Source organism: Poromitra crassiceps (genome assembly GCF_964638095.1).
Source record: "Poromitra crassiceps genome assembly, chromosome: 6".
NCBI classification, from domain to species: domain Eukaryota; kingdom Metazoa; phylum Chordata; class Actinopteri; order Beryciformes; family Melamphaidae; genus Poromitra; species Poromitra crassiceps.
The window spans coordinates 25230653-25242086 of NC_139627.1; positions in this window are offsets into that span (position 1 = coordinate 25230653).

Genomic DNA, 11434 nt, shown 5'->3' on the forward strand with positions numbered 1-11434 from the left:
TCAAGGACTAAGAGGAGACATTGAATGTAACATACATGGAGAATACTTGACCTCAAGAATGTAACATACATGGAGAATACTTGACCTCAAGAATGTAACATACATGGAGAATACTTGACCTAAAGAATGTAACATACATGGAGAATACTTGACCTCAAGAATGAAACATACATGGAGAATACTTGACCTCAAGAATGAAACATACATGGAGAATACTTGACCTCAAGAATGTAACATACATGGAGAATACTTGACCTCAAGAATGAAACATACATGGAGAATACTTGACCTCAAGAATGAAACATACATGGAGAATACTTGACCTAAAGAATGTAACATACATGGAGAATACTTGACCTCAAGAATGAAACATACATGGAGAATACTTGACCTAAAGAATGAAACATACATGGAGAATACTTGACCTAAAGAATGTAACATACATGGAGAATACTTCACCTAAAGAATGTAACATACATGGAGAATACTTGACCTCAAGAATGTAACATACATGGAGAATACTTGACCTCAATAATGTAACATACATGGAGAATACTTGACCTAAAGAATGTAACATACATGGCGAATACTTGACCTAAAGAATGTAACATACTGTACATGGAGAATACTTGACCTAAAGAATGAAACATACATGGAGAATACTTGACCTAAAGAATGTAACATACATGGAGAATACTTGACCTAAAGAATGAAACATACATGGAGAATACTTCACCTAAAGAATGTAACATACATGGAGAATACTTCACCTAAAGAATGTAACATACATGGAGAATACTTGACCTACATTTAGGGCTGTTTACCTCAAACCTGCGCTCCTAATTACACTTCCTGTAAAGCACCAGCGTGCAGTGGGAGGGTAAACAGCAGTTAGCTTAGCGCTAAGCAAAACAAACGCCCCGAAATGTGAGTGAGATGGATTCAGGTAAAGAGAGGAGGAGGAGGAGGGTGGAGTGGCCTTGGAGGAGGGGATGGGCGGGGTGTTTGATGTGTGAGCATGAGGTGAGAATGTCATATGAACAACATAAGCTCTGTATGGAGACATATAGGCCAGGGCGGGCAGGTCCCCAGGCTCAAACTCATTACGGCCTGCCGAACAAGCGCTCCCTTTTTCTTTTTGATCAGCCCATTGGCTCTCCCCTCTTTCCCCTGTGTAACACACACACACACACACACACACACATACTGGCCTCAATACTGCAGTAATTGTTTAGGGAGCCAGTGATTCCCATGTCATTTCTGATCCCTCACAACACACACACACACACACACACACACACACACACACACACACATATACATATACATACACTACGTTTTCACTGTCTGAACCAGCGTTTCAGGAATAATCTCCGTCCATACTAACACGCCTGAAACCACATACCATCCACACTGCGTCTGCATGCTGGGAAACAGTGGCGTCGTCAGCCCTGGGCTTCCGGGTCTAGAGCCCCGGATGTTTCTTTCCTAGCCCCGGAGGTTATGAACAGCCTCTCAAGTCAGTGCTTGCAGCGAAACCCCCCTCTTTCCCCCGTCGAGTTGGTTTTTCCCATGATGACGCATCATGGAAGAAACCAACTCAGTCAGAGTGTACGAACCCCCCCAGTAACTGCTGTGAAGCTATTTTATTAAGGTACACGCTTCCTGTAAACCTAAATTCTGATGGCGCCGTTTTTGTATCATATGGTACTTTTATTTTGAAACTTAGAGCGGACGTAGTGATGTTGTATCTACGCTTGTTGACGTAAGGTATGCTCACCGGCCGGAAGTGAATTGACATGAAAAAGTTAAACAGACGGTCGCAAAAAACATGTCGCTCTTCAACCTACGGTTCTTTATCTAATCAAAAGCGCCTAGCTGGAATTGGGAACAAGGTATTGTTTGTTGTAATGGTTTAATGAAGCAGTGATGTGTGGTTTTGTTTAATGTAACTGTGAAGTGAAGGCATTGTTATTGTGACAGTCATGCTAACGTTAGCTTCTATAGACATTGGAGTGGATGGCTGTGGCTTCATGCTGATGCTAGCGTTGTAGCTTGTATGGTTAATAATATTCTGTGTGAAGATATTTTCTGAGATAAATGGGCCTTGAGCATCAAGGCCCATTTATCTCAGAAAATATCTTCACAACTAAACAACTAAATAACATAAGATCATTTCATAGTTGTAGCTACTGTGATGCTGTGCATGTTGGTGCATGTCATTTGTTTGAATAATTTCATAGTGAGATGATGAGCTCGTGTGGAGAGGAGGTGGCGAGGAGTGAAGCAGAAACATTATGTAATGACACACTATGACAATAGTAACTGATAATTTGGTCCTGCATAGCCTACTGATATTTTCTGTTTGTTTTTTTCTCATCTCAGCATGAGGGGAGTGGAGCAGAGCAAAACAGAGGACACCAGACCACAGCAGAGGAGAGGAGAGGAGAGCAGAGTTGAGGAGACCAGACCAGAGGATGAGGAGGGGAGGTGGTGAGAACTTCTTGTAAGTGAAAGAGGCTAATGCTGACATTTATCAATTCATGAATTTGCTAAGTGGACTCCTGCCAGAACCCTATCAAGGACCTCTGGTGGTCCCTGGATCTCACTTTGAGACCCACTACTAATCTTGTTCTTCTGTATTCATCTCAAATGACTCACAACATGGGTATTTACGGATTGGAAAAACATAAATTTTTTGTGTGTGAGGGGAGCCTCACATTTTTGTGTGTGAGGGGAGCCTCACATTTTTGTGTGTGAGGGGAGCCCCCTCCCCCCCTCCCTTATTCCCCCTCCCCGTCGGGTTACCTGGCTAAAGCCCCCAATGTCTTCAGGACCTAGATACGCCCCTGCTGGGAAGCTAGCATCAGATGTATGGGGAGCGTTTCTCCTAGACGACGAGCACTCAGGCTCAGGCTGTTCAGTTGTTTGGGAGGCTAATGCAGCCAGGGAGATTGTTCATCAATCTACAGGAAGCCAAGAAGACCAAAATAAATCCTGCCTCAGTCGATGCAGGCTTCCCTAAACTGGTCCAGCTGTCCCTTGAGACTGGGGGAGTGAGGGGTACTGGTGTTACACTAGCCCCCCATCGTCTCACTCCTCAGTTACTGTACGTGACCTACTTTGAATGCGAGACTCAAGGACTGCCGAGTGTGTGTGTGTGTGTGTGTGTGTGTGTGTGTGTGTGCGTGCGTGCATGCGTGTGTGCCTGCTCACAGGTGTGCATGTACGGAGTGAGTGTCCGACAGCCCGAACACACCAGACGCCTATTCTACGCTGAAGCAACACTGAAGCAATGCAGCGCAGAGGCAGTTTCATTTCGGCATCCTTGTTAACAGGGGAGACCAATCACATCAGCCACGCCACGCTGAAGCAATGCTGCACGTGTTCTGCAGCGATAGTTTCGGCGTCTGTTCTATTTGTTCTCGCAGTACGCGAGCAGCCAGGCATGAAGTCAATGCAAGTTGTGAGCGGTTGCAGGGCAGCACGGGGCAAAACAGAGCGTGGCATGGAGCAAAACAGAGTGCTTCTGGTGTGAATGGCAAGGCTCCTGCTTGAAGCTTCCGTGAAGCACTGCTTCAGTGCTGCTTCTGAGATTCTTTTGGTGTGAACCAAGCGTGACATCACGCATTGGTTTGCAGAGGTGGAAAGTACTCAAGTAAAAGTACTCAAGTACATGTACATGTAGTTTTTTTTAGGATTTGTACTTTTAAAGACTTTTTATAATGCTATACTTTTACTCTTACTTGAGTAATTTTAATAATAGATATTCTACTTGAGTATTGTTAATGTACACTGAGTAAATTTAGATTTTTGTTTTGCACACCACACTATGAAAACAGCACAGTAGCATTGGGACTGCATCTGAACGAGCTGTTCATTATGACAGACAAAGACAGGGACAGCTTATTAACACGTAACGTGTTAGATGTGTGAAATGTATTGTGGTACATAATTAAAATATAAAACATTTTTTAAAGTAACGCCAAATTAGAGCTTAGATCAGGCCCCAAAAAACAAAGCCCAACTCGACCCGACCCGAGCCCGTGCATGTTCTTCTGTCTGAGCCTGGCCCATCCCAATGGCTGCATTTATGGGCCCGAGCCCGGCCTGAACCCGAAATTGTCTTAGTAAGTTGGCTGTTGGCTATAGTCTCGCTAGCGACTAGCGACTAGCGACTAGCGACTAGCGCTGCTGTTGTTATTGTTTCAAAGGCAGCGGCGCAGGCATTTGAGCTCGGCAGATTCCACACGTACAGCAGCAGAGGCATACAGATTCGACACGGGGTCTTGGAAAGGAAATCCAAATATGGTCGCAATATTGCAGAGCTTGCAGGCAGCGGAATGGGATTTCCATCCGGCACCGACTGAAATGGTCGGCACCAATGAGAGAGCTAAGTCCACCATGCTGCTTCCGCCCAGTCAGACTAGCTGTTGGCAGACAGACACCTCAAAACCACTTCTGTGATAGTTCCCAGTAGGGATCTCCAGCCTGGAGACTCCAGGACCACATTTTGACATGACACACACACGTTTAGTGTGTTTTTAGCATCATTACATGCTGTGTGCCCCTGCAGTGCGTCTCCCAGGCGTCAGGACGTACGTGGACCCCCATACCTACGAGGACCCCAGCCAGGCCGTGAGGGAGTTCACCAAGGAGCTGCACGCTGCAGCCATCAACATCGAGGTGGTGGGAGCAGGTGAGACCACAGGAAAACATACATACTGTATACAGCATGCATGCACACACAGACCTATACAAGGTTAGTCCCGAAAGGATTTTTTGTTGTTGTTGTTGTGATTAATGCGATCAAAAATGCTTGATTTTTATTTTTTTTACCTTTATTTATACAGGGGGAGTCTCACTGAGAGCAATGCTCTCTTTTTAAGGAGTGCCCTGTTCACATTCACACACACATTCATACCTGGAAGCTGACCAGTACAACCACAGTCTGATCTGCTGATTTTGCAGCTTGTGACGTTTTATGTTAATGTTTACAGTAGAATTGCAGGAACTGGCAAAGATTTAAAGTTGAAGACCCCGTTCTGCCATTTTTGCAGATAAATCCCTTGCAAATATTGCCGAGATTGATTGAATTTGCATAAATTTTTGGATAATAATACATTACATGCTTTGAATTCCTTTTAGCTATGCAGTGTTCTAAGCAGACCAGATGGTCTACAGCAGATGATAGAATGTTCATCCAGACACTTGAGACTCGACTTGAACTTGTTGTGACCAAAGACTTGAGACTTGACTTGGACTTGTGACCAAAGACTTGAGACTTGACTTGGACTTGCAAAAAATTACTTGTGAGCATCTCTGGGTGTGCGCATGACAGCACCTCCTTTGATATTGTGCTCTGTAAGGTGAGACCTGGCCTTACTGTATTTTTACCCCTGTCTGTCTTAACCATATACATTCCTCATTCATACCTCCTCCTTGTTTTGCAGCCTGTCTTTCTTTCTCTCCATCATCTGTTCTTTCTTTCTCCCATTTTGCCTATAGATACAGTCCTATTGGTTTCTGGTTTTCCTCACATTTCTCATGTTCTGTTTCCACTCGTCTGAGAATTCTCACAGAGATTCCTGAAGATTTTATGGGCCTTCAGTGAATGTCAGCGGCGTAAAATGACAGGAGGAAGCGTGGATGTAAAGGCCTAAACATGGTCGTCCGTCCGCCTCGAATTGGAGCCGTCTCGCCGTCTGGCGGCGCCAGCGAGCCCTACATGCTCGGACGCCACTACACCCTCCCTCCTCACACCCCCCTCCTCCTGTGGAAGCTCCGTGTGAAAATGGCGGAGATTGTGTGCCAGGCAGTCTGAATGAAATTGAATGTAACGTTCCCAATTCTATGTATTAAATTCTAAAAAACGACCCTCAACATTTGGGAAGGGTCATATCTGTGTCTGCGTTCCCTCCCCTCTGTTTCTCTGAGCCATGCATGTGAGCTTCGTTCAAGTGAGAGCAGACTGGCGCTTTTCGACTGCATAGTACCAGCTCATCTCACCTCTCACTTTTGGTATGGTAGCCTACCTGTTGTTTGTTCTCAATGCCCCCCCCCCCCCCCCTACACACACACACACACACACACAAGTCGTGATAGCAGCGCCACATGAAACTGCCATGCCATGAAACCAAATAATTTACATTGCCATGAAGTGAAAGCTAATAGGTCGTTCCATTGCAACATCAGCATGCAGCAGCAAAGCTACGTAGGGGAGGTCCGGGACGAATGAAGCACTTTTTGTTTTTTTTGTCATTGTGGAAAGATTGTTTCAGCTGGAGTTACAATATTTTTATGTAAGCAACCTACACATGTCCTCTGGCATTACCAACCGTAGTTTTGTTCCATGGGTCAATACATCAGACGTCATCAGACGGCAACCAGAAGCTGCGCAATGCTTCATTTGTCCCACAGTGGAGGGACAAATAAAGCACAGGCGGGGGACTAATGTAGCGGTTGTGAAAAAGGCACAAAAACAGCCAGGTAACAAATTTTTTCTGGCAGTAACATACAATTCCTTCATCTTTTGGTCATCTAAGAAACTAAGTATTATGAAATACATTTTAGTATGTTATATGTTGCAAATTAATATAATTATAACTTCTATCTATATATTTTGCTGCTGTGATCAATATTTTACCTCCCTTAAATGGCTTATCCAAAGAAATATTTGAATGTGTGCATTTTTTTGCCCTCTAGCCGTGGTCCTCTTCCTTATGCGAGGCATTGTCCTGCAAGCACAGATAAATGCATAGCCTAGTCAGGGCAATTGGAGCAAAGTGCTTTATTTGTCCCCCGTGCGTCTCCCTGGATGAAAGCTAAGCTAACACAAAGGATATGCTAACATTACACACAAAACAATCATTGAGCTGTAGTCTACCGATAGGTCTAACAGATGAATAGCGTTAGCAGCATTAAATAAATAAATTCCAACACGCTAATAGAAAAATCAGGGGCGTAGGCAGAAATTCAATTATGGGTGGGCCTGGATAAAATTGGGTGGGTCTGGATAAAATTGGTGGGGCAATTGCATGACGAAATTTTGCGCGCAAAATTCCTAGATGTCATGAAGTTGTCATGCATTAGACTCTGGAGATGATGTGCCCTGCGTTTTTAAGCTACAAAACCATTAGCTAGCAAGGCAGCAGCAAGTTTGCCTCTAGAAAACAACCAATTAAAAAAAAAAAAAACAATTGGGTGGGCCAGGGCAAGAAGTGGGTGGGCCTGTGCCTACCCAGGCCCACCCGTAGATACGCCCCTGAGAAAAATACACAGTTTGCAATATTTTACTCACGTTTGAAAATAAGACGAAAAGGCAACGTTTTGACGGATATCTCCGCCATCCGCTGACTGGCCGAGCTGAAATTTCACAGGAAGTGAGCTACCAGGAAGTGTAACATGGGGGAAAAAAATCGTCTTCCTGAGTTTCGTCAAAGATAGTATATGAGGACAAGCTTATTCCGTCCCCCTGCTACATTCGTCCCGGACCTCCCCTATGCCTCTGCCATTTTGGCCTGAAGGAGACGTCGTATTATAATACATCGTATTGATGCCAGTAAAACAGTTTCATGTAGGAACTATTTCATTTTCGTTCGACCAAACTACACCTGCTAGCTGCTAGCTAGTCCTACATGAAACTGCAGCTAGAGCAGCAGCTAGCAGGTGTATTTCGGTCAAAGCAAGTTCCTACATGAAAGCGCGTTGTCGGTTTTATTATTATTACTAGTGCAGTGCCCATTCCCCTCCCTCGCTCTCTTCACCAAACTATGTTTTCTAAAGACCTGTATGTGTCACATGACATCATGAAGATGAGGGAGCGCTACAAAAACAACAACAGTCAAACTGAATCGTCAAGGAAGACTAAAATGCACCAATTTATGTTTATTTTTACCTTCAGAAAAACAGATGTACATGTGCGTGTGCGTGTGCGTGTGTGTGTGTGTTTTGGATAAACACCATGGAAAATGGCCTCCCTTCCTCAGCTGTGCCATGAAATTCTCCAAAACTGTTTAAAGTCCCTCTTTCAGACGGCCAAGGTCAACACACACACACACACACACACACACACACACACACACACACACACACGCATCCTGTGAGTGCGATGCAGAAACCTGTCATGAGCATTTTTCACGTGTGTGTGTGTGTGTGTGTGTGTGTGTGTGTGTGTGTGTGTGTGTGTGTGTGTGTGTGAATGACCCACTGTCCATCTGACTGGTGCTCTCAGGCCATGCCAACCCACAGCAGAGAAACTGGGTCGAGTGCTGCCAAGCCGCACGCACCACGCACGCACGCACGTGCCTGCACACACACACACACACACACACACACACACACACACACACACACACACACACACACACACACACACACACGCTGAGAGCTTGCTCTCTATGGAATAAAGGATAGAATATCTAAAATTTCTAAATAAACTCTGCATGAGTCCCTGAGCATCCAATCTGGGAACCCATCGGTTAAACAAAAAAACTTTTTTTCTCTAACCTCTGGGGGCAGCAGCCCCGTTTCAATGTGGTGCAACAGGAACTCAAGAGGTGCGATCGGTAGCGGAAGAAAAGCCCTTTCTGCTCCCTCCAAGCTCTGCCATTGGCTCCAACCGACCGGCTCTGCCCATTAAAGACGAAATGAACCCAACTGAGCTCAAGTGGCGCGTGGGTCGGAGTCACGTTTCAGACTGAAAACATAACTTGTCTGAGATGACAGGTTGAGAGGCGAGACATAGTAGCATGACAATGATTTTATTTGACAATTCTGGGGACTGGTTTTGGCTTTGGCCAATCCTGGGGTGTTCCGCCCCCAAATCGAGTGGGATTCAGCGTGTTGTGGCGCTCTCCTCGGGAAGAGCCTGGTGACGTGAGGTTAGTGGAGCTACGCAAGTTAGAGCCGCAGGCAGCCAGCTGCCTTTGTGTGGTGCGGAGCGGAGAGTGCAGCCTGTCGGCCTGGAATCTCAGAGGGGCCGGGGTCTGAATTCGGCCTTAACTACGTCATTAACTAACGTTATCCTGGAATGCGAGCCAAATTTAACGAGCCAGTTACATTTCTTTGCATTCTTAGACATTACCATTTGCTTTATTTTGTATGTTACATACAATTGGCCAAGTTAATAGTTAGTTTATGGGCTAGAAATTCTGCCAGATTACAGACGCTAGGCGCCATTTATAATAACCATAATGAGCCACTGTGTGTCGGAAAATAAGCTTTTGACGAGACATAAATACAATAATTTCAGATCCCCCGTTTTCCTCGTTTTCAGGTTGCAGTTCAAACTGATTATCGTTTCTGCTGATCCTAATCAAACCGAAGTTGTCAGGGTGACTTAAACATCATATATAAAGCTGGAAATAAGCTCCAGGGTGTAAAATAACCAGAATTGTCCTTTAACTGTACACCTGGCAAAGTACTCAATATGGCTTCTGTGGTAGTTCCCGCTACAAGGTGTCACCAGGACGACATTTTGTCATGATGACACACACACACACACACGCACACGCTGTTGCGGCTGGTTTAATACCTGTGTTTTGGACTGCTCCACCCACTGGCCACTCCACAAGACATCACTGTCAGAATGCACTGGACAGAGCTTGACTGACGGCGACCTTTGACCTTCATTCAGGAGTTCGTGGAGCCGAATGAATCGCAGCGCTTCCCAGAAAGCCTGCATGAGAAACACACGGAGCAGACTGTTTTCCATCACTCGTTAATCTCCTGCTATGGGTTGGTAACGTCTAAAGCAGGCTGTGTTTAGACTCTCAGGCCCTGCTGTATAACACTCTGATTAACAGGCCCTGCTGTGTATTATAACTGAGCCCCGGAGGGAGACGCTTTTCATCCTGTGTTATGTGGGAAACACACAAAAAAGGGAGGTAGGAGGAGGAGGAGGAGGTGTGACTCTGCATCCTTTATTTTCACAGATTGATTGATTGATTGATTGATTGATTGATTGATTGATTGATTGTTTATTTGGATCTCTTTTAGTTGTATTGGCCTATTCTTCCTAGTATAAAGTGCCTTTATCAGTGCCTAGGCACTGATAAACAGTGCCTAGGCACTGACACAGCCTAAGTGCACCCAGTGATATTGGCTACTAGGACCCGATAAAGTACACACAAAGATAGAATCCCACAGGGCACACGTAAGGAATCACAAATCGTATATATTATCACACGAGGAATAAGTCAGTCAGCACAGCAACCAAGTTATAGTATGAGCAAGCAAGAGGGGGTACCTAAGTTTAGAATGAGCCAATAAACCCACAGTTAGGCTATAGTGCCGCTATATAATATTGCACAAAGCCCAGTTAGACGTGACCAAAACTAAATGAAAGAAAAATAACAAAACGGGCCGTACTCAAACAAAACGTATTACATTCACACACTAAGCCCTTCTTCACACAGGACGCCTAACGTAAGCAGAACTGAAGCTTGATGCAGGCTCACGCTGAGCCGTTCACACAAGAAGCCTTCTCTTTTCCTCTCAGCGCCTACTCGGTGTCTTGAACCCGTCCACAACTCCCATTGACTTGACTCAATGCTCGGCTTCAGCACGCGTCACGCTTGGAATAGGCGTGAATCCTGAATGATCTCTTGAGCGTGGCTTTGGCGTGACACGCGCGGGGTGGTGTGAACGGCTTCGCCTGTTAACAAGGACGCCTAAATGAAACTTGTGGGTTCAGCGTAGGTAGAGCTTAGGTTGTGCGTTGCTTCGGCGTCCTGTGTGAATTCAAAGTTACCTAATCATACTGAGCATATGGTTTACTTCAGATGTTCTTTAAAAATGCCTTTTTATGTTATGTTATGTTATGTTATGTTATGTTATGTTACAGTATGTTATGTTATGCTATGCTTTCAGATGGGAAGACGCTCGGAGGTGTGTGTGCGTGGGGGGGGGGGGGGGGGGTGAACTTGGGTTCACCTGGTGTGTTTTGGAAGCCGAAAAGACACCTGGACCTGGAAACGCAGAGGGGTGCGGCTCGTCTTCACAACATCACCTGCCTGTCTGGATGGATGAGTTAATGAGACTTCATACCAGACAGGCTGACTCACTCTCTCCTTAGTCATCAACAGTCAAACTCACCTCTCCGCACGCACGCACGCACGCACGCACTCATACAGTACATTTATATTCTGAGTGATACATTACTGTGATAAACATGCCTGGTGCCAAAAAGGCTGTCACATAGATGGGAAAACCAGTGTGGTAGCTTCAGTGTCTGTGACTGAGTGAGGGAGTTACTGAAGGCCCCCACACATGATCCACATGATCCGCTCTGCTGTGCCATTGTTTTCCTATGGGGAGAGCGGTGCTGCACGAATTTGCCACAGAATGTTGTGCTCAAAGTTCAAATGATTTCAACTTTGACCTAGTTACCGCTGACCTTTCATGAGCACAACCAGTGTCGCCTAGCAACAGC